This window comes from Ambystoma mexicanum, chromosome 1q, assembly GCF_040938575.1.
Source record: "Ambystoma mexicanum isolate Mex_15411 chromosome 1q, UKY_AmexF1_1, whole genome shotgun sequence".
NCBI classification, from domain to species: Eukaryota; Metazoa; Chordata; class Amphibia; order Caudata; family Ambystomatidae; genus Ambystoma; species Ambystoma mexicanum.
Window position 1 is genome coordinate 959319351 of NC_090922.1, and position 24422 is coordinate 959343772.

Below are 24422 nucleotides of genomic sequence, written 5' to 3' on the forward strand. Positions count from 1 at the left end.
AATTATTATCAGTAATTTTATCTCCAATTGAAATGTATAACATATACCTGCCAGGTAGTACATATTTTGAAAGTTGGGTTCCCTAGCAAATTCTCATCTGTTTGTCAAATTAAAGGAGGCATATGATCTGATCTGTTTGGAGTCGACAAAACAGGGTTTCGTTTATTATGACCCTTTTCATTGTTTAGACAGACACGGGCAAGCACATGATCTTTCCCTCAATTTATCTGAATTGGGAATGATGTGTTTTGAATGTCAGTCTAACTGTGAATATGTTTTTCTGAATTATTTTCAGAACTTTGGAGTTCTTTGGGGTCCTTCTGAGAATAGAACGTCGAGGCATACCCTTCCAATTTGAAGGACCACTAGTTGTTTTAAGGAAGATTCATTTTTAGGAGTTGGGATGAGGTCCGCTCAAAGCTATGTTCTCCCACTGAGATAATGGTGATCTTGGGAACCTGATTATTCTGAACATGAAATTCAAATTGGCATGGGTTGTTCAATCAAATGACAAGTGCCATTCAGGCTGACATAATTGGCACTCCTCTTCAGCTTGATGTTTTTTTTTTGTTTTGTTTTATGTCCTGAGAACCTAGTTCATGCAATCAATCAGAGGGACAGCCTCTGAAAGAAGTTCATCCCAGTAAACAGGGTGTGCTCACTGAAACCAGAACTATCTCCTGATTTACAATAGCATTGACGGAAATATCCTTTTCGTCAAAGTTTTGGAGTTCTCCTAGAAAAGATCGAGAGGTATTTTATGGCTCTCCCACCTCCCAGAGTTGGTCAAAAGTGTGTTTTGAAATCATGGGGCCTCATTACAACATAGGCGGCCGCGGAATGAACGTTGCCGGTAAGGGACCAGCACCGTTCATTCCAGGCTGCCACATTATGAGGTCTGCAGCAGGTCGCGCTCTGAATGCCTAGCCGATCCATGCGCACAGACCGAGACCCGCTAGCAGGCCAGGATGCTAACAACGGGCCCGTCATTAACAAGCCCGTTGTTAGCATCCTCCCCATTGCCATTGAGCCCTATGGAGGCTCAAATGGGAATGGGGATGTACCAAGGTCGGAATGGCCTGGTTATTCCCTATTTCTAGGACCCGGTACCCGGTTTGGGGGTAGCCATGCTGGAAAGAACGGCATGGCTACCTCCAAACTCCTAATGAGGCCCATGGTCACCTGTGGCTCTTAGTCTACTAGAGCTTATACATTACAATGACCATGTATCTGAACTGAAATATAGAATCTATCTTTTTAGACTATAGTTTACAAAGAAAGTGTGAGTTATTGGACAGTTTGCAATGAATTTTAGTATGTCATTTATTTCTTCTACTTGACCTAGGGTCTCCACCATGTATCCACTTCCATCATTGAGATCAAGTTCACTTGAGTTGGCTTCGGTACCTGTTGAAATAAACATGCATTTGGAGATAAAATATGGAGTAGCCATATCCCCCCTTTCCACAGACTCTTTGATGTATTCTCTTCTCAAAGGACAATGCTCACAACCCTTTAGTAGGGAGGGTACCTCTACTGTTTCTGGACTTGTTTGGCTTATAGTTTCTCTTTTATCAGATTTGTTTTCATGTCGTGGGGTTTCTTCACAATTCTTGGTATCTTGTTTCATATTATCAAATTCAGGGTCTTTTATTTTGACACACTTTTCTTTAGGGGTGTCACACCATCTCTGAAAGGGAAGACATTCTTTTCTGGGTTTTCTATGTTCTCTTCTCTCTCAATGGTAGCTATTTCATTTCTATCTTCTTTGAATTTCTCTATTTTTCTCTCTTCTTTTGGTTCTAGTTCCCAGAGGAAAGATTTGTCTCTACTTGTTTCTTTCATTCCTTTATTAAATTCAGGGTTCTTTTTATGAGTTAGAAAGGAAGCTTTCTCCACTCATTGGCATATATTTTCCTCAACATCCCCTTTTTCTTCATCCAATAGGACACTGTAATTGGGATTGTTTCCCTCTTGGCATTGTTCTTCCGAGGCACCCAACCCAGACATTTTAGACATTTTGGGAACACTGGCACTTTGAGTGCTCCTTTGGGCCCTCAGCATATGTTTAATGTTCTCTGTCAATTACTCGACCTGTCGCTCAAGTTGAGAGATCTTTTCTCCCCCCTAAAAACTGTAAGGTGGTCTTTGGTCATAAACGTGTTGCTGACTGGAAGGGTAACAATCCCTCCTAGCAAGGTAGCTGGGATGGTGTGGAAAATGACTGCTGCCACATATTCTATGGGTCTCCATTGGCCTTGTTTATGGGATCTATTGTCCTGGAATCTAGGAGGAGGAGGAAATCTGTTTTAGAAATGTTTATTTGGCAGGGGTGTTGGATTTCTTTCCCCCCAAGAAATTCCGATTAGGATTTCCTGAGGGAACTGTTCCTTAATCGCCCCCCCCCCCCCCTGTTGCAGGTGAGTGTATATGTAGCCCATGATGGGCCAAGAACCTATTATATGTACTGGTGTCAAAGGGATCTATATTTTGGAAAATGGGTTGAACATCGCTCAATTGGGAGTAGGCAAAGGGCCTTCTCTGTCGGTCATTCTGTTTGGTAGTAAGAGGAGCATTTTTCAAACCCTCTAACTCCATATCCAAAGGAGGAGCTGACATCACCTCCAACACTTTCACAGTGGTAGGTGTTGCAGGTGCTTTGGAAGTTTTGGGGTTGCCTTTTTTCTGTTGGCTTTTGGACCTCATAATTCCTTGCAGCTTGAGAAATCATCCATTCAAGACTTTGTGAATCATCATAAAAGAACAATTACAATCAAAGTCCCTCACTAATTGGATGACAATGTATTTTGGTAGAGCAGTACAAAATGTGGTAATAAACTCCCTACTGTTGTTGTGTACCCACAGATAGGTTTATGCTAATTAATACTTCAACATTTGGGCACATTCTTTTACAGATTGGTCCTCACCACACACCATATTATATGCAGCTTTGTAGGCCTCCTGGGGGATCTGTGTCTAGAAAAGTGTTTTAAAATGACCACCTGATAAATAGATAATATATGTTGGTTTTGGTCCTCCTGCCCTGCAAAGAAACTGGAAAACAGAAATGAGGACATCCTTTGTTCATACAATTCTAGATGTTCCAACGAAGAATATTTTGTGAGTTTTTGATAGGGGGCCATAAAACTGTCGATGGCTTTTATTTGTTTTATGGGTTCACTCTTCCTCAGAGTGAAAACTGCTCCTGTAAACCCATTCTCTATTGTCATCTAGGACCTCCCTATTAGACTGATTTCAGGATTTCCTTCTAGATGAACAGTGCACAGGGTCGTCATCTCCAGATAGAAAGCCTCATCCTCCTCCTCCTTATGTTCTATGTCGTCAGGTGCCTTCTCCACTTCCCTTAACTACAGTATATACTTCCTCTACCACTCCCCTCCTCATCTGCTGTCTCCCCCACCTCGCACTTTATCTCAACCTCAGTCTGCCACTACGCAGACTCTGTTGCCGGCTGCTGGTTGACTCCCTCAACCACTGACACGGAGTAGTCCAGCTCTTCATATTCTCTCTTTGGTCCCGCCTTTGGAAAAAAATCACATATTGCTCAAGGTCCAAGTGTGCTAAACACAAATGTGCCTAAAGTGGCAAAGTGCAAAACACAAACATGTGACAAAGACAAAGGGATTCTAGAAAGGGACATGGTTCTCAAACATACAAACTAGTAGGGAAGGTGACAGGGCACATTACAGAAAGACTGTTCAGGTTCACGCACGCAGGTTTCTCTACTAGCACAGGAAAAGAAAGATGTTAGGAAACCTTTTCTTTGTTTTTTTAAATGTTTAGTGTGACTCAAAAGAACAGGGAAAAGAACAAGAGTGACCTTTTGATTTTTTTAAAGGGAAGATTAGAGACGGAGCCCAAAGAGTACACACAGCATGCAAAATGAGATAACAAGGGGATCACTAATGAACTCCTACAAGATACCACTAAACTCTGCAAAAACGCACACATACTTCGCCAAAACAGCTATTTTATGAGTCTATCCTGTCCACTAGTAACTCAACAGCCAAACAAACCTGACAGAACGCAAGCCAGGCCTTTTAAATGCCCTTGAAAGTAGACAAGTTAAGAAACGTTTAAATGCATGGACAATAAGTGGCACACAGCATCAAACATTGATGGAAAACAATGCAAGCAAAACCTAAGAGCAAAGAAAACGCCCATAAATGTTTAAATGTTTAACTTGAGTTTATAAGTGTACACAGAGCGTTGTTTTTTTGGAGGGGCGGGGGGGTTCACAATGTCGGGGATTTTCTGGCTTCTCTATCTGAAAATTCAATACAAAAGAAAACAAAACGGTGCATTTATTTGTGGGCCTTCTGCATGTATTGGGTATATAGCTGCATTCACAGTAAACCCCTAAATATGTCGCTTGGTCTTCGATGTGCTTCATTGCAGATGTGCTCATCTCGCTACCTGCAAATCCGAGGGAGCACCGCTCTGGTAACCGCACTGCACCCACGCCTGGAATTAAACCCGGGTCTTCTGTATGAGAAAAGTGAGTGCATACTTAGGATGAAGGCCATCTGGAGTTTGAAGTGCTTTATAGGGGAACATACTACAGGTCACAAGCGCTACTCTGCTGATCTCTGCTTTTAATCCTTGTGAACTAAAAGTTGAATGGATAGCATGTGAGTCGTAAAAAAACGACCTCTGGCTTAATCCCATGTGCTTCCTCGGAAAACGTAGGGAGCAGATGTCGACGAGTGCAGGTGTGGAGTGCTATCCGTTTGCTGTTTGGCGCTGCTAGACGGCCAACTCGTCTGCATGCAGAACGGGGATTTATTTTATAACACCAGCCTGTGCGTCCCTGTGCTCTGCTAGAGGGAACGCAGGGAGGACTAGAAGACGCTGCGTCGATGCAGGCGCCAGATCGCTGCACTGTGCCAGAGAGGAGCTTCAATAAATCTGGCCCTAAGTACCTCGTAGGCTTACACGCCTCTTGGGGGGACATTAGTAATAGAGGCGAGCCAAGCCACTTCATGCGGAATCTGAAAAATCAATCGGCAGAGAAGAGAGATGAACTGCTTTCCCTCCTAGTGCAAAACTACAGGATGAGGATTTCCCGGAGAGGATCAGAGCTCTAACCTTTAAGAGACATCAGATTCATCAAGTGCATGTTGCTCTTGGCATGTTGGCTAACATGGGAACTTCAGGGGCTTTGCTCACTTCATCGGATCTGTTGCACATCTGCCAGGATGCTTTGCATCCGGCGCCATGGGGATGCTGAAAGTGCAGCATAAGCCAATAGCTTACCATTATAGACTTGAGGATTCTGCAATGGGATTTCTTTTCAAATACCAGTATATATTGACTAATTCGCTTGCTCATTTCACAGTCTGATCCTGAATGCAGCATGACAGGGTTTAGAAAAGAGTAGCAAACCATCATGTTTTCTTAAGTAATGGTTCCAGGTCAGTGCACGCTCATTTGGTATTCATGCGCCTTCGTGTGTTCATGGAATGATTGCACGTGTGTAAGAGTTCGTGTGGAGTTCTTGTGTATCGCTGTGGTGTGGCCAGATGAAGATACTTTGGGGCCCATTTCAAAATGATGACTGGGGTGCTCCCTTGCCTTAAACTGGGAAAACCTGCCTGCATATTTAAACAAGCAACACAAGTGCAGTGATATGTTGTAGACTAAGGGAAATGCAAAAAGGCAGTGGAACATCAGTGAATATGATTTTTGCGGCACAGACAGTTTTTGTTGGTGCAGTTAAAACCCATGGCGCACATCTCTGATCAGACAGTCATTATATTATAAAGAACGGAACGATATGGAAGCATAGGTACAAGGCAGCCACTGGAGCAAGCTGCTATGTGCTTCAGAGTGCAATACAGAATGTGCTTCCTAAAGACAATTGCAATAGGCTCTGTCCCTGGTTTTATCACTGGCGTTGCATAACATGAGCCCCAACTGGAAATGCATTGATCACCAAGCGTAGCTGCTGTCCCACAACAAAGAGCTGAAAGCAGGGTCACAGATGTGTTGCACAATTCAATATCTTTTGGCGAGGTCTGTCTTTGGCCAGCAATCACACGAAGTGATGCAGCCATTATTATTTAATGTTGGTTTGGAGTGACGCTACATGTTAACAGGTCGCATTGTAGCACCCAAAACACAAAGTGGTGGGAGATGCATGAGAAAAAAAAACTGTGGTTGCTCACCTTGGAACATTCGGTTTCATTGTGTACAAGGTGGGGGGCAGAGATAAGTTCAGGCATTACACATAAACATAGAAAGAATAAGTACAAGAGTGCATGGACGCCCTGGGGAAAAAGCAATTATGGAAAGCATGGCAGGAGACCAAAAGCCAACCGGGGACCAAGGCAGACGGGTTGTCTATTGGTAAAAGGCTTTCTTAAAATTACCCTCAAGAACAACCATTATTGATTCAGCTGAAATATTCAACTTTTCAATGCATTTTTTAGAAAAAAAAATCAACTCAAAATCACATAATAGTTTAAAATATAAAACAACTTAACATGATCACATAACATGTGAATAGCATATAAAATCAAATTCATTAACAAATCATATTCGTATCCAAATATACCATAACACTTTGTTTATCCTTTCCCAACAAAAGTTGATATTTAAACTACGCATGGTAGCGTCAAGCTTCACATCTTTCAACTGTACAATTTTCTTAAGTATTCACCGACCTCATATTTTGTCATGATTTTATAATACAAAAAGTACTTTTAACAACACTCTAATTTCCATTATTCTGTCAACATTCCAGCTCTCAAGTAACCAGGAATTCATTGGACAAGTCTACGTATGACAAAACTACCCCATCATTTACAATTGGCATGTCACTAGGTCCCCCTCAGAAAAAGGATGTCCCTTAAGTATAAACGTAAAGTTATCCATAAAGCAATACACGACTAATGTATTGGCTTCTACTTAGAGCCCAGACCCCATCTGGTGCTTAAACAAAACACAATTGAAATTCAAATGCAGTCAGAAGTTACCTCAAAGCCAACATATTGACTGGAAAACTGGTGCTCAATCATCTGACCACCACACAAATTCCATGGAGTCCATACACTTTGTAGCATGTTGGATTGGTCAGGGTGTCAGTTCAGGAGGTGCAGTGGTGTCAAAAATGCACACGCAAAACACAACGCAAAATTGAACACGTCAAAGATAGAAACAGGGGTCATCATCGAGAATAAAAGGGATTCACTGTGTCCTCCAAAATGAAAGTAAAAAGGTTGGCAAGGGGCCAAGAAACTACCACTCCCGTCCCGGTCTATGGCGTTGACTCATCTAAGTGTTGGGCCACACTTTATGAGGGATACCAGTGATGGGAGAGCAGGTAAACATATAATGGGCCCAATTCATGGAATTATCTGCATGGTAAATAGGGTACTTGTGCAGGAAATTGTGCGCAAATCACTATTCAACAATTCATGGAAAACAATGTGCAGGGCTTACCCAGGACTTATGAAAAATGTATACTGGTCCTCCACATCACTGCGACTCGACAAACGCCTTACGCGAGACTCCAAATGGACGGTGGGCCGGGCCTGCGCTGCCACCTAAAAAGTGGGCAGAACACACAGAATGAAGAAGAATAAGCAAAGATGTGGGTGTTACGAGGGACATTCCACCATTAAATAATTGCACCGCCCATGTGTGTGCAAAACAATTCATGGAATTGAACACGGAATGCTGATTCACGAAAAAGCACACACAATTCTCAAAATATGGTAAACGTCAACGTGCATGCTAACAAATGCATAAAAAGAATGTGCACAACAAACGCTTGGATACAGCCACAATGAATGCACCATCTATTGCAGCAATCATCCAGGGACACCGCCAGAGGAGGAGGATGGCCAGGGCCCAGATCTTCCACCCACGGATCAGCCTTTCTGGGGTGCCTGATGACCAGGACTATGGAAGGTATAGGCTCACCCCATATCATCCTAGACCTGGTCAGAAAGTGAGAAGATGACCTCACATCACCCACGATCTGCTCCCAAGCCCTGAGCCCATTGTATAAGGTTCTCACTGCTCTGCCTTTCTTGGCCACTGTCATTCCAGCAGACCACCACCATAGTAGGTGGCATCTCCCAGGCCATGCAGTTTCGCTGCTTACATCAGGTGTTGGCAATCATAACGACACGTCCTTATGTCCGCCAGCATATCTATATGCCCAGAACACCGGGATAAAAGCAAGCAGTGGTCCAGGATTTTTATGGGATGGCGCACTTTCCTGTAATGGTTTATTGAGAAGCCACCCTCAACACTGGGAGTTCCTTCCCTCTCCATTCATGTGGTTTTACAACACACTGTTTAACTGATTCTTTATTAGCCCTATCTCAGACACATTTCATGCCCCTTGGACCCCACTACCCGGAGCTAACAATAAGTCAAGAACCAGGCCGGTGTACGGGAAATATAATTGTATTTATTTAAATTTATTTAAAGTAACAGAAATTATCACAAAAATATCAAAAACAGCATATTATCCTTGGCGCAACACAATCAGCTTCTCTCATAAATAAATCACAAAAGTGAGTTAAAAAGAACACAGAAACACTTCTTACTTTCTGCAAATTTCACTTCACAAAACGACGACACTGATCAATTGTACTGTTGTGTGATTTTGATTTTCCAGTAGGCTTCAAAGGCTAGCAGTAGGATTTCATGATTGATTCCAATACATATGGCATGATTTTACCCACACTTTTGATTTAGAATAAACACAGGGGCCCTCATTACGACCCTGGCGGAATTCCAAAAACGAAGGCGGAAATGTAATACCGCCATTGAATACCGCTCGTTGCGATCATGACCCGTCACCGTAAAGTACGATGCCATTAGCGACACCGTAGTGAACGCCAACGCTAACTGCACCAAGTACGCGCACGCGCGCCATGCAAAACCGTAATTTCCGCCATGGCGCAACGGTACGCGAATTCTGACCCTAGCGGACATTTACACAACGCCATCAAGCATGGCGGAAAGTACCATTCCGCCATGGTGAGAATTACGGCATCGTGAACCAACCGTACATGGCCCTACTGAGTGCCTGTACTCCACTCCCTGCCCACATTGCACAACTCCTTGTAGGCGCAATGCAGTCACACCATGCAACCAGTGAAATGTACAAGTCACCCATGCATGCCAACGAACAAATGCATGCAGGGGCTCCAAGTGCCTTGTGAGTGGCTATCCACATCCGACATGACACCATCGCCGTACTGATGCAGCACAGGCATGTGAAGGTTCAAGTACACCAAAATGAACTGAAATATTCCATGAGACAAAACAACAATAGTCCCCCATCGCTTGCCACCAGTGTAAATCAACATTCAAAGCAGTATCCTGAGGGAGACTGCACCAGCCCTGTACCCTTGCCAGTAGACAAACCAACCATCAGCATAAGCATGTACCACACAAGTTGGCAGAGTGACTGAGCAGCCAGGCTCATCTCAAGAGGGGCCAATGGGAGCTGTAGGGCACAGATGGCACGAATACCGAAGCAATTCCAATGAACCTGACCTCAGTCTCCCTCCAAGAAACGCACGCAAACACAGGCACCTGTGACCAGCCATTTTCTGAGAATCCCATCATTCCACCAATCCACCTGGCTGACCGGCATCTGTCGCACAAAAGCTAATCCCCCGCCCCTGAGTATGACATCATAAAAACAGTCATAATGGCAGCCCCTATCCCTGACCTCACTGGGCGTCGTAGGCAAACGCGGCCAGTACAGTACCACACAACTCCACTCATAAGCCGGAACCCAATGCAGATCATCTCACAATACATCGCGCCACAAATCGGAATATGCTACATCACTAGCAAAGAATAAGCCTACACGGTCAATATCTGAATATAAATTTAATGCACAACAAAATCACCAAGCCCATACAGCTATTTGCTCATAAAGTCCCAAATCATCTCCATCACTGTGGGCTGCATCCGCAATAAATGACCAGCTTCTTCTTGTGTGACGCCCTGTTCCTTCATGGTACACAGGGGCTACATTTACGTTCAAAAAGGCAACATGGAAGCGCCCAGAACCGCAGGGCCGTCCCAAGAAGTAGGCACTAGTCCAGCTGAAAGGTACATATGTTGCTCCTAGCCACTAGCACTGCGTAAGGGCATGTTGCCCATTGGCGATCGTCCCATAAGATCGTAATGATGCTCCACTGATTAACTCGAAGCTGCAGGTGTCGAGTGAAAAAGCCATCTGCAGGAGTGGCGTACAGATGGCAGCGGCAAAAGGGGAGGAGATACCTGTCACCCAAATGAAAAAAAATAATAGTATGGGCATCCAAACTCCATATGTATTACTCAGTTCATTCAACACACTAAATATACAACCATATGCATGCTAGCCCACTCAAAAGGATTAATTTCACCCAAAAATCACTTGCGAATCATAACAATATAAATCGAGGTTAATACACTATTGCTAACGAGTGTTTGTGTGCATGCGTCTGTTAAAACAGAATCCATTAGATGGGATTAGTAACGTGCACAGACACAAGTGTTTGAAGGCGCGTCGAGACAGGGAGGGTTCAACAAGGGCAGATAGATGATGGACCCACTATGGCAGCTTTGCATCACATAGCGCAGTGGAAGGGGATAGATTCCAAAAAGCCATGTACATGACAAACTCTCAATTAAATCATCCGTCCATGCATCCATTCATCATTCCCTCATCCCGGTATAAAAACGCCTGATTATTTACTCACATCACATTAGAAATTTCCATTGAGTCTGTGCGTAATGCAGTCTGCAAAATCCACTGTGCTCCTGCCCGGATTACTAGTGTAGTGAAGTGACATGTATTTGGGGACGTCCTGCCTTATCGTCCACTACGCTATTGCGCATCCCATTCAATTCATATCAAACATTGCATTCTCGTCATGGCCCCTGTCCCAAGGACATTCAACAATAGAACGTTACATTACCAGTCAGACCTGTGGGCGTCTCCTCGCCGCTAGTTGTAAACCAAAAGCGCTGTCCTTCGAATTCCTCATTTGCAACATCACGTCGAAAAGGCATCTGTGGACGCTTGAATCCACAAATACATCTATGTAGTGTGGCTGTGTGTGAAAATGGTAACTGCTTTCAATCACTAATGGGACTCCCCGCCCGTCAGTGAACGTCGGTATAGTGCTGCATGAGGGTCCACCGTTGATCGTGTACTACATTCCACTGACCCTTCACAAGTTTGTTCGCGACTGCAAAAATAGCATGTGAAACAATGGGACCATATCAGAATGAACATATAAACCAATATTTCACTGCCATCGGGATTAAATACATGATTGTAATTGCAAGATGTCATGCGTCAAATTGCAGCATTGTGTGCGGAACGTGCTCGCCCAAAAGTAATAGCAGCTGGCACAGGTGGAATGAATCACCACAGGTGGAGGCTATACAGCCTGAAAACACATAAATTGCACACCCAACCCCCACCCACAACCACACCCACTCCCAAATGCTACCGACAGGACTAGCGATGTTGGGCCTGGGGGACCTGATAGCACTGCAAGTACTCCAACTTCAAGAAGAAGACGAACACTAACGACTACAATAACCGGCCGCACAGAGGAGACGCAGGAGGAGGAGGAGGAGGGCAAGGCAGGGGCAGCAAGGCCCACCAGCACAGCCACTACCGCCACGCAGGCAGCCCGCAATCCCACGCCACCGAGCCAATCCGTTCAACCTCACTGCTGAGCAGATCCACACCCTCTACCGTTTGGACCGGGACACCATAACCGCCATTGTCGACATGACACACGCTGACCTTGTCAGCATGATAGATAGCCCAACCGCCATCCCACCCCTACTGAAGGTGGTGTCTGTACTCCACTTCCTGGCCACAGGCACCTACCAGCACACAGTCGGACAGTTGCATGGCATTTCACAGCCACTATTGTCACGGACACTATTCCAAGTGCTTGATGCCCTCCTGAAGCACGCAGACGACTACATCTCTTTACCACGCTCGGAGCAGGAGCTTACAAACACAAAAGTGGGATTCCATGCACTTGGCGGCATACCGGGTTGCATTGGTGCCATCGACTGCACCCATGTGGAATTGGTTGTCCCACATGCCATGGAGGTCCAGTACCGCAACCGGAAACAATATCATTCTATCAATGTACAAATGGTGTGCGACTCCAACAGGATCTTTACACATTGTTGTGCCCGATTTTCAGGATCAACCCATGACTCTATGGTCTTGAGGAACTCTACAGTACCACGCTACATGGAGCGACACGCAGGGCACCGATCCTGGCTACTCGATTAGTCTCATTTGATGCATGAGAATGTGTGGTGGGTGATGCGTCAATGACGTGGCAGGAATGGGGGGGGATGCGTACGTAGCAATGTCATGACACAAACATCCTTCATTGTCCACATACAGGTGATGCCGGGTATCCACTGAAGAGATGGCTCCTTACACCAATCCGGAACCCACAGAACCAGCATGCGGAGGACTACAACCATGCCCACTCACGTACCCGTGTAGTCATTGAACAGGCATTCGGCCTACTGAAGGCTTGTTTCCGCTGCCTCAGCAGCTCTGGCGGGGCACTCCTGTACCGCCATGAGAAGGTTGCAAAGATGGTCATGGCATGTGTCATGCTACACAACATGTGCGTACGTAGAAATGTGGCCATGCCCCCTGACGCAGAACTGCAAGCACCTGAAGATGGTCATGATGAGGGTGGGGATGTGGCAGCACCTCAAGGAGGCCGCGAGGCACAGGAGGCCCATGAGATTCGTCAGAATATCATAGATGCATGCTTCTAGCACTCACGCCTGGTGGCTGTTACATGGACACGGGACTTGTGGCACTGTGTGTGTCTGGAACATGCACAATGTGGCCTGTACGCCAGGAAAGGCCTCGTACACAAAGATCAATGTCCACACATCTCATTGGATTAATGTGAATATATGTATAGCAAATGTGTAATGATATTACACACCCAATCGACCCGCCACCCAAAAAAGCCCAACACACCCCCTCCACCCTCCTACCTCCCCCCCGAACACCAGTGTCCAAAGATGCTCATTGTCATTGGGCAGACGCTATTGCAAGCCCCCTCTCCGGGTATCAGGGGCACCCCTGCCTGTGGAGCGCAGGTTCCTCCCAGATCTACGTTGGGGGCTGCCCTGGACGGAACTTGCAACGGATGATGTCTCTGCCTGCTCACGTCCATGCATGTCCCTAAGGGTTTGTGAGAGCTCAGTGAGCACACGGCGCACAGCGGCAACTTCACCACATACGTCTTTGGACGTCGCATGCAGTTCCCCTCTCAGGCTCTCGATGCTTCCCTCCATTTGTGCCCTTAGTGTCTCTGTACTTCGCTCCATTTCTGCCCTGAGTGTCTCAGTAGATGTTTCAATGGCTGCCTTAGAACCCCCACATTCAGCAGCATGCTCCTTGAGGAGCGTAGCCAGTTGCTGCTGTTGCACTATCATCTGCTCGAGGGACTGTTGCCTCTGCTGGGCCATGCCCATTTGCGGTGGCGTCACAGAGGGGCTGATCACCTCATGTTGCCTTGCCACAGGCCTTGTGGGGGTTGGCCCGTCGTCGTCTTGTGGGTGCCCCTGCGTGGTTTCCTCATGGTGTACGGGATGAAACATACAGGGGGATTGGGACAGGTCATGGATGGTTCCTACATCGGCAGCACCGTTTTCTGTGTCGGAGCATGCTGGCATGAAAGCAGTGTCACCTATGGTGCTGCTGCCACCAGAAGCAGTGCCTTCTGTGGCATCCACTGTGGTGCTGCTGTTGTGGACATGCTGGCTGCTGGGGTGCCTGTTGATGTCCCCTCCAGTGTGCTGCCACTTGATTTGTGCTGCTGCCGTGTCTTGATCCGTGCAGCTGAGGTGGAGGGTCTTTGGCCGTTGGTCATGGCCCTCTTTGCAGGTGTGCTGGTAGGGGTGTCCTGCAGCTCGTCGTTTGAATCGGACCCTGTGGTGGAGTAAAGTAGGGCATGCGTTAATTATGGGTCTGTGGTAATTGGAATGGCAATGTATCACATGCATTGGGGTGGTACCTGAGGGTGATTTGGGTCAGGGCCTTGGGGGAGGTCTCATTTTCGTGTGGATTGAGGGTGCAGTTATTTTGCAGCCTGCAGTTAGGGTGTGCATGCTGCACATGTAGAGGGTGTTTTTAGGATTTTTACTTATTTATGTATTTATTCTGACTTTTTAAGGGCGCTATCATGGCAATGTATGTGGACGTTCTCCTGGACATGTGTTTCTATTGCACTATGGGGACACATGGTACTTCACATGATTGGACATTGTGGATTTGGCATTGTTTTATTTGGGCCACCTACCTGATTCTTCGGATGTCTGCACTCCTTTCTCCATCCCTCCGACTCCCTCTATGCTCTTCATTCCAATGGTGGAGGCACAGATTTCTTCCCAGGGGGTCAACTTGATGGGTGATTCCGATCCTCCCCCGGTAGCTGTGGCAATGTTGCGGTTGGCAGAAAGTATGCTCCGGACGCGTATCCGCAAGTCGTCCCATCGCTTTCTGCATTGCTGTGGGTTGCGGGGTGCGGTCCCCACCGCACTTACCCGCTGTGCCACCAGGGCCCATATGTCCTTCTTGTTCGCAAGTGCCGTCCTGGTCATTTGCGTCGAGAAGACGACGGCAGCGTTCTCCTGGAGGGTCTCTGTGAGCACGGTGAGTTCCTCATGGGAGAAGTGGACCTGCCGCTTGCGATCGCACGCTTTTTTGGCAACTTTTCCCATATTTATTTTTTAATGATGGGGTGGCTAACGGGTTGGGATGTGTCTCTGGGTCGGATTTTTAATGGTTGTGTTGGGATTCTGATTTTATAGGTGTACGGCGTGCTGTTTCCCGTTCCGGCCCCATGTTTTCACTTCCGTTTCCGTATATTTACGGTGACCGTAATTTGCGCTGACCGATCATTACGGTGACCGCTAAGATGGATGGCGGACTTGCACCTAGGGCGGCGTACGACGGCGGTATGGGCCGTTTTGGGGTCATTTCCGCCATCGCTGACTTTGCACTTCCGCCATGGCGTGATGCTCGTGCCCGATGGGTCGGAATTAGCCGCACTTTGCTCCATCGTGCAATGGCGGAAACCCTATTTACGCTATGGCGGTCATGTCAGTTACTTTCCGCCAGGGTCGTAATGAGGGCCAGGGTGATTTATCGCTTTGTTTTTCCAGACCCCACATTGCTTTGGTCAATGTTTGGAAGTCAGACAGAAAAAGGAGTGCTTTGGGTAATTTTGGATTTCAGACCCCCCCTTACTGAAAGGACTGTGTTGGGGAAGCTGGATAAAAAGATTGAATTAATTTAAGAACAAAGACACCCCTCTTCCTTAAGAAGTCGGGTCAGCTAGACAACAAGGATTACCCAATTAAATTATAGGCTATAGTTTTCAGTGCACACTGGGAAGTGAGCTTTGTTAATTTTGAATTTTAATAAAATTCACCCCGTGATATTCTGCCAATGGGCAATTAAGTAAATTAATATATTTGGTTACATAGGCTAAGGATCTACACAGTTTTGCCCTCTCACCCACTATACAGATAAGGATTCAAGGTAAGCAGACTCCCCCCACCTTTTGGTTTTTCAGGGCTTAGTTCTACTTACATAGCAGGCCTCTGTTTAAGGTTCAGGAAAGCCAGCAGCATCTCAGGACACACTGGAAAGATAGGGCAGGCGTCTGGTCACTCCACTCTCAAAGATGGCCTCCTGCTCTCCACCTCAGGACCCAGTCAGCTTTGAGGCCTTCCTAGAAATAGACAGTTCCACCGAGATTTACTCTCAGCAATCTCTTCTGGTGTCTTCTTACAGCTGTCAGAATGGTAAGTTTCAGCAGTCTTCCTGATGGTTTGTCTCTTCTCTCTGTCCTCCTGTCTTTCTCCTTTTTCTGTCTCCCTGGTTTTTGTGTGTCTGTCCTCTCATATAGTATAAATGACATCACCAATTTTACAGTCTTGGGGAAGTACCCTGCAATAATTCCTGCCACTAATATTGGACAGTTACCCACTCTCTCCTCCCAACCTCGCCTCCAAGTCTGGATTGTGTTAGGCAGAAGTATATGCAGTACCCTTTGGGAACATCACACAAAATTAAGACTACACGTGACAGTACAAATTCACTTTTGGTACAAGCCTGTACTACACAGTAAAGTGGTAGCGATGGCTGAGCAGCTAGACTTACCTCAAGAGCAAATTAGCAGTATCAATAGTTACACAAAGGACACCAATTACTATGATTCAAACAAACACTGACTCAAGGTTTCTGAGTAAAAGAATATACTTTTATTTACACTTCAAATGTAAAACATTTCACTAAAGTAAAGCAGTTGAAAAATCACACTCTTAATACACCACACCACTCTCAATAGATTCTGGACAAGTTAAACTCAAAACGGAGTGTGAGCAAAATGGCACTCCAGCAATTTAAAAAGGGAGGGAAAAACAAAGTTAGACAAAAAATTGAGAAGCACCAACAGGTAAGTAATCAGGGCAACCTAGAAAGAGGAACTACAGTGATGGACACAAATCAAAAAGGCATAGGGCCAAAGTCAATAGGACAAAAGCCTTTTGCTCAAGATCACACAGTTAAGGGTAGTTTGCGGTTAAGTCTTTGCCAAGAGTTCCGGATGAAGTTGGTTGGAAGAAAAGTTAGTTTAAAGAGTAGAGAAGAACAATCCCTCGTATTGGCAAAAGGTTTCAAACACCTTCATCGCGGCTGGACGAAACAAACAACCGGATTTGCACAGTACCTTTAAATGAAGAAGAAGCTGTAGCTGAGGCGGACATTCCTGGCAGTTCCTGCACGCTCGCGGTTCCTGAAGCGACTGTCAGACTGACATGAAGTAGGAAGACTGGAGGGTCCTGCACTGCCCAGGGAAGAAACCAGCAGCAGAGCAATGCAACAAATAAAAGATGCACTCCTTAAAACCCTAGCAGGGTCCGACCTTCCTGGCTATCCGGTTCACTGTAGCTCGGTACCTCTGTACAGCAAATTTGACCAGAGGAGGGAGTCCTGGCTTGCAATTTGGGCAAACTGGTTGGTCCCACCAGCTCAGGGGAAGAAGATTCCTGGTAGATCTCCTCTGTCGTTGGAGTCTGAAGATTCGGACCTGCAGCAGGGCTTCACCGGGCGGTTCAGTCATTGTAGGGGTCCTATTCCATCAGCTCCTCATCGGTGCTTTTATTCCAGTGGTGACACTGCCCTTCCAATCCCAGAGACCTGCTTTTTATGCAGTTTTCCCCCATTCACAAAGCCTAGCTGTCAATCACACAGCAGGGTGGCTGTCCTGTTGGGACAGTCACCTAGCCAATCAAACAGGAGTGCGACTTGGGTTGCCAAGGGAACCCCTGGCAGGGGTCCTGAAACTTCTCCCTCACATCCTGCCTACCCAGTATTTCAGGCGCCTATGGAGGGCTTCTGTGTAAAAGCCTGTGAAAAGACAGTGAACAAAGGAACCAAACCTGGTTTGGCACGCAGAGTAAATCACCAGAAAGACATTTTCAAAAAGAAATGGTGAATAAACAAAGCCGGAACTGTATAAAAACGTATATGGCCTAGCGGGTTTAAGTTCGAGGCTACCAAGATAGCCTAAAACAATACCAGAGTTATTTAAGATAACCGCAGTAGGAAAAATAGGGTAGTTACCACTGCCACCAGCTAGGTCTTGATGAAAAAGGAGTGAAACAATGCTCCAAGAGGAACAGACAAAAAGGGATAAGTATTAACCTTTTCCAGTACTCTTGTACTGTGTCTGTGAATTTAAAAGACTAATAAAGTTAATGGCAACTTTACATGTTCTGGGAGACAGTAGTCAGTCACAGAAAATGGAGTCTGAGTTGGGAAGTCTAAAAGACAACCCTGTGTCACTGCAGTGAACGTGCTTTGTAACACACAGTAAAAAGATGATGCCTATGGAGTAGGTGAGGCTCCACAGTCTATGAACACAAGAAAATGTTAAACACACACAGCAAAACACACGTAAGAGTGAGGAAAAAAGGCTCACACTTTTACCAGCTGAAAAAAATAAATCCTAGAAATCCAGCAAAGCTGCTGAGGGACTCAGTAGGTAAAGGAAATTAGCCATTCTGGAGAATTCTCCCTAACAGATTTGTTTAGGGTTCTGGAGCAACATATGGCAATTTCTACTTGTAATCACACCTTTGTTCTCCTTTCAACGTTTTTGGCAAAAACTAGTTATGTATCACAACTTCATAATTTTACTAGCAACTGTCAGACTAAACATATTTTCAGTTTTAGCTGATCATGGAGAATTAGATAAGCCGACCACCAAATCTGTACGATTTAGCATGTCCAAGTGTCACATTTCTGCCGTTTCCATAAAAAGTACAACAGTTATGAATATGTAAGTTATTGATAATGGTGCCGGTACAATCACAAGTTCTGCTCGCAGGTGCCGGTCATAAATTCTGCTTGCAGGTGCCGGTATGGCCACCTGGTCAGACCAGGTGGCTGCAAGGGCACCCTCGAGCAGAACTCGTAGTATGGCGGTAGGGTAACAACAGTGCAGGTAGCAATACCGGCGCTATAGTTGCCTTAGCGCCATACTCGTAATGAGGCCCATTGAAGAGAAAGGACACCACTGCCACCATGCCAACCATGGAATAAAATCACCCCTTTGGCACCAAAAACATCCCATATGGCTAACTAACATACCTGTCATATTTGTAAGCAGCGATAAATCCTGAAACTCATCAAACAGCATGCCTCAGCTGCAAGCCATACATGACCTCCAAAAGTAACATGTCCACAAAATACAAGAAGCACAATGGCATACAGCTGCACATATGCCATAGAATGCGCATAATGCATACAAATATGTCCCTATTGTGGGTTGTTGAAAAGCAGTGCAGTAACGATCCACATGTGACAGAATCTGGCAACATGAACCCAATAAAACCCATCCCAAAAGAACAAATGACAGGTAATTGACAATTGTGGCAAATAGGACGACACACCAGAATGGCCACATCCAGACATGCAGCAACTAATGTGGCCATTTCATAAGGATCAAGATAAATGTACATTTTATGTACTTTTGGTGAATTCTCACTTGCACATTGACAGAAAAAGGCATGTGTAGTCATGTGCAACGTGTCTTCAGTAAACATGTGTATCACATTGCTGTCATGCAACAAAATGCAGGGCATGTCGTCATATGAAATGCAGCATCCACACACTCTATACAAAAAGCAATCTAAACATGGCATATGCAGACTGGAAACAAAATTCCCTGCTCAGGGCCATGCTGCCAGTGGACAGATTGCCAACCAACAGGGTTGTTAAGTAGCACATTATGTGCCATGGTACCGCACACTGTTGACTAATACCAGTGAAATTGGCATTGACATGTGCCTCTTTAATGTGCAATTGCATCACATTGCAACAGGGAGACACACATATCCACATACAAGTCTGCATCCATCACATGCCACACCAGTGTTGTCTAGGTACAAGGACTAGACACAATGGGAACATGCCGTAAATCTGCTAAACAGGAAATAGTCCCATGTGATGTATGGCTGTAAGAGTACCAACTAGGCAAGATCTGTGAAGTGGAGAGAGTAAGTCAATGGAGTTTTAAATAGGAACAAGGTACAGTGACCCATAAGAGGGAAAGGGGCATGGACCTATGCAGTATGGGAGGGTAACAGGGAGGAGGACTCACAACGATTTGCCTCAGGAGTCATTGCCATTGGGGCAGCAGGGATGTGTATAGTCTGAACATATGCACACTCACACAGGGCACACCATAAGGTGTGCTGGGTATCAGCTTAGCTGTTCTATGTGGCATGGCAGCACATACATACATGTGTGAAAAGAGATTCAATACCCTCCATGGCATGAAGTTTAACTAGGATTTTGGACACATGCAAATGTCTAGCAGAGCAGGGTTACTCACATCAAGGATGCAGCTAACAACTACGCATGTTGTGGTATCATGCTGCAGATGTTGGGGGGTATGCTTGTGGGGGATTAATATTGTCACACGGACATGTTAAACTGATGTACAACACTTGGTTTGTATCCACTCTTGTGTGCACTGGACAGGAGTCCACCACATGACATGGTTCACCTGGAGCAGTAATTTCAATGCAGTCAGATTTGCACTACGTGGTGATGCATTACTTCACGTACTCAGGATGCACAATGTTGGTCACTCACTGGATGTGTCCTCGTAATTTTCCAGGCCTCCCACTCCTTGCACCTGCTCCAGTAGAATGAATTGGCTCATAGCCTCTACATGCAGGGTCAGCCCTCCTCTTCTGGTGACCCCCCCTAGTTGTCAGAGCAGAGGCCAGGTTAGCCCCGAGCTTGGACTTGGTGCGATGGGTGAGATCATTCCAGCGCTTCACTACCAGTGCAGCTGTGCACTTCTCAAACCCTAAGGCGTTGATCTCATCCGTGATACGCTGCCAATGCACCATACGCTGAGCAGTTGTATGTGTGCTCCCCGGAAGCTGGCACATGTCATGGTGGTGAATGGTCATGTAGTCCATTAGGACCTGGACTTCTTCATCATGGAAGTACTTCTTCCTCAATGTGCCAGTGTCCTGTGCCGAGTCATGGGGTTGAGCCTGTTCCTGCTGTGCAGGCTTTGCCTTCTTGCCACAATGTTTTGGTGCCAACCCTGTGTGGTGGGACCACTTTGGGGCCCAGATGCCGGACCACAAGTGTCCTGGGGAATGGCATGACCCCTTGCGGCTGTGGGCAGCTGCTTCCACAGCACATCCCTTAACCTTTTGGACTGGGACAGCTGCTTCCACAGCACTTCCCAGACTCCTTGTGGCTGGGACAGCTGTTTCCACAGCATCTCCCGGTCCCCTTGGAGCTGGGACAGCTGCTTCCACAGCACGTCTTTGACCCTGGCCCCATCTGCACCCTTTCTCTCTAAGGCCCTTCCCACTCTTGTTAGAGGTGCAATGGAAATATGGAAGGCACACCAAGTAATTGTCCTGGGCAATATGAGTAAGGGGGTAGTCTATGTGATGTGAGACATAGTTCTGTGGTTGAGTAAGGCTCAAATGTACCCCAGGTGTGGATATTACAGTATGCGGAATTCACAGGAACCCCTAAAACAAATAAATGCATAGGCGATACCATGATAGCTTCCAAAATAAGAAAAAAGTGGTACACGATACTCACTGGCACCCAGCAACACATAAAATGCGTACGCGAAGCCCGGAAAGCTACCAGAAGTGTAAAATAAGGGTATGCGATACACGGAGGCACCCAGAGTTGAAAGAAATGCATACGCGACTCACTGTTAGCCTCGTAAAAATCTAAAGTAGATGCACGTATGCGCAGATGCAAATCCCCCACCAAAATAAGACGTTTGTATGGTCCCTGAAGTGAATGGAATGCGTGGCACCCCAAAATATGCAGTACTCCACTCCTCCATCTTCTCTCCTTTGCGCGCACATTCAGAGTTGCTTCTACACGTAAGTATGTATCCCCGAATATGGCGTGCTCAACATGTGCAGATAGCACATGACATGTAAGTTACGTGCTGACAGCCTTTTTTTCTGATTTTATGTGTCCATGCTTTTTTCAATTTTTACACGCAAAATCCCTTCACTATGTTAATGGCGGCCATCATTGCGAGACACGGAATACCTATGCTCCTGACTCCTTGCCATTTTACCTGCCTCCACCTGCCCTCTGATGCCTCCAACTTTGCCATTTGCTGCTGCCTGTACCGTGTGTGTGCCTGTTGCCCACCTGCATTGTGTTTGGAGTGCCTGCTGTCCAGCCATTGCCTGTGCACCTGTCTCCTGCCCTGTGACCACCTCAGCTGCTTTGTTGGACTCCCACGGTGCCATTCCACCACCACTGCTCCACAGCCCAGCTCCAGTACCACCTTGCCTCCCACACCTGCCTCAGGGGCTGCCATGTCACCATCATCATCCTCAGACCAGAGTGGCAACCCCATGGCAGCAAGGCAGAGGGCTGTCAACTTCAGCGCCAGGGAAGTTAACATCCTGGTGGCAAAGGTCCGAGAGCATTATGATGCCCTCTTCAACCCTATGATGCTACACAGCAAGGAAGGATATCAGCAGATCTTGGATGGGATCACTGATGCCATCAACGTGGAGGGGGTGGCAATCGGCACCTTCAAGACCATGCACAAGTGCTGGGTTGATCTACAATCCAAGACCCACGGCAAGTCCATGTGATACATCCAGGCTGGTGCTACCGCAGAGGGGCACTGTGCGCTCTTGTGCCTGGTGTCGGGGAACAACATGTGGGTCCTGGACAGGTTTTACCCGCTGCTGCACATCCAGGTCTGCGAATTATGAGGAAGTCTTGAGTCGACTGGTGAGTAGTCATGCAGTGGACTGCTCTACAGTGCATGTGTGTTGTGCATGTACCAGTATGATGGCAGTGACCCCCTTAGGCTTGCAGCAAGTATGCTTCTGAGATGGATGTTTGCATGCATGACCCAGACATTGCTCTCTATGTGTGCATTGAGACATCTTTGCATTTTAAGTGTGTTCTTACTTGCATTGTGTGTTGTAGTGCTATCTTGCAAACCGTGCACATGCAATGTTATTTGTCTGAGATGTTCTAGGATGGCAAGTGTGCCAGTTGAGGCAGTGTTTCCCACATCATGTGCATTGATTGATGCTCATGTGTATGTGCCCAAAATGGAAATGTGTGACTGTGCATCACTCAAGCCTGGATGCAAACAGTGCATTTGGATGTCTGGCTTAATCACGTTGAGGCATTTCAGTTCACGGGACTCTGATGTGATTGGTCATGGCACTGCTTGGGCCCTCTGAGTTGATGTTTGTGCATGACATGTATATGTGCTTGTTGCTATGGCATGCTTACATGTGCATGTTGTGATGCTGGAAATGCATTGGAGGGACAGGGCCTTAATGTCCTTGTCCTGTACTCCCTTATCATGGGTGTTCTGTGTTGTTTTCTGGACATGAGTCCAATTATGACTCCTGGTAGTGCACCTCTTCCTCTTTTAAGTTGTGGTGGGCACAGAGTCTTCGGATACCTGTCACGCTCACCTGATTCCCACGGAGGCGCAGGTCTGGCTTCGAGTGCTGATGCTTCTTCAATGGTGAAGCACAGGACTCTGAGGATGGACAGGTAGGGCCCCTCTACTCTGGCTTCTCTGTCTCGCAGGAATATTCCCCTGTGCGTGAAAAGGGAGTATTACCTACTGACGGAATAATGCTCAAGCCTCCCACTCCCTTCCAACCCTCCACGATACCCTTCCACGATTCCCTGTGAAGTCTCACCTTAGGGTCTGGAAGGATGAGTTCGCCATCCTGCTTCTGATGCAGGGGCTCGTTGAAACCCAGTTACTTCACTGGATTGAGGTTTGATGGGAGTTCAAATAAGCTTGACTATTCAGGTAAGGCGCTGTAAAAGTTCTGTAGCAAGTTCAAAAGTTCAAGCTTAATAATAATGTTTGTTGTCTTATTGCAGCAAGCGCTAACGCTTATGTCTTTTTCCCCTTAGGGGCCGGGGTTCGGAATGCCGGAGATATGGCGCCGACCCGAAATGAAACGTGCAGTTCCAGTAAATGACAGGTAAGTTCTGGACGAGCGTTCGGGTAATGTCTTTGCATTCGCTCATTAAATGTCTTTGTCTTTTTTCCCCATAGGGGCCGGGGTCCGGAATGCCAGGAAGCGGCAGGACCCGAAATGAAATGGGAATGACCCAACAGGTAAGTCTTAGAAGGAAACTGAGCTTTTCCTATTCCCTTCCTTCTCTCACCTTGTGTTCTTGTCTTTTTCTCTCTAGGCTCTGGGAAGTGGCTGCAGATCCGGATGATCGCTGCTGAAGATGGAGGTGCCCAGGAAAGGTGAGTGAAATGCAGCGCTGCAGCGATCGAAGCGAAATGCTTTTAAAAATGATGTCTTCCCTTTCAGGATCGTCGGTGTGATGTCTCTGTGATGCAGATTTAGCAGGTAAGGTCTTCTTTCTCCCCAATTCTCTCTTATCTCCCTTTGCAGGTGACCCAGGATGCTGACAGGCGTGGCTGAAGTCCAGATGCAGGAGCTGACACGGTGAGCGTCCAGCTGCGAGGAGCAGAACAACGCGAAGCGTGAGTTGCTGATCGGGCGTGGTTTAAATAGCTTTGGAAGAAGTTCCAGGTATGTATCCTTCCACCGATCAGGTATGTATCCTTCCCCGACCACACTCAGGTGCAAAGTAGTCCCACAGGTAAAGTAGTTCCATTCAGGCCTCAAAAGGGCCTGGATGTAGCAGCATGGTCTGCATCAGGTAAGTGCACATTAAAACACTTGAACACATGTCTAGCTTTATGAGCCTGGCGCCTAAGGCGCCAGGACAGGGGTCCAACATGAGCCTGGCGCCTAAGGCGCAAGGACTGTGTCCA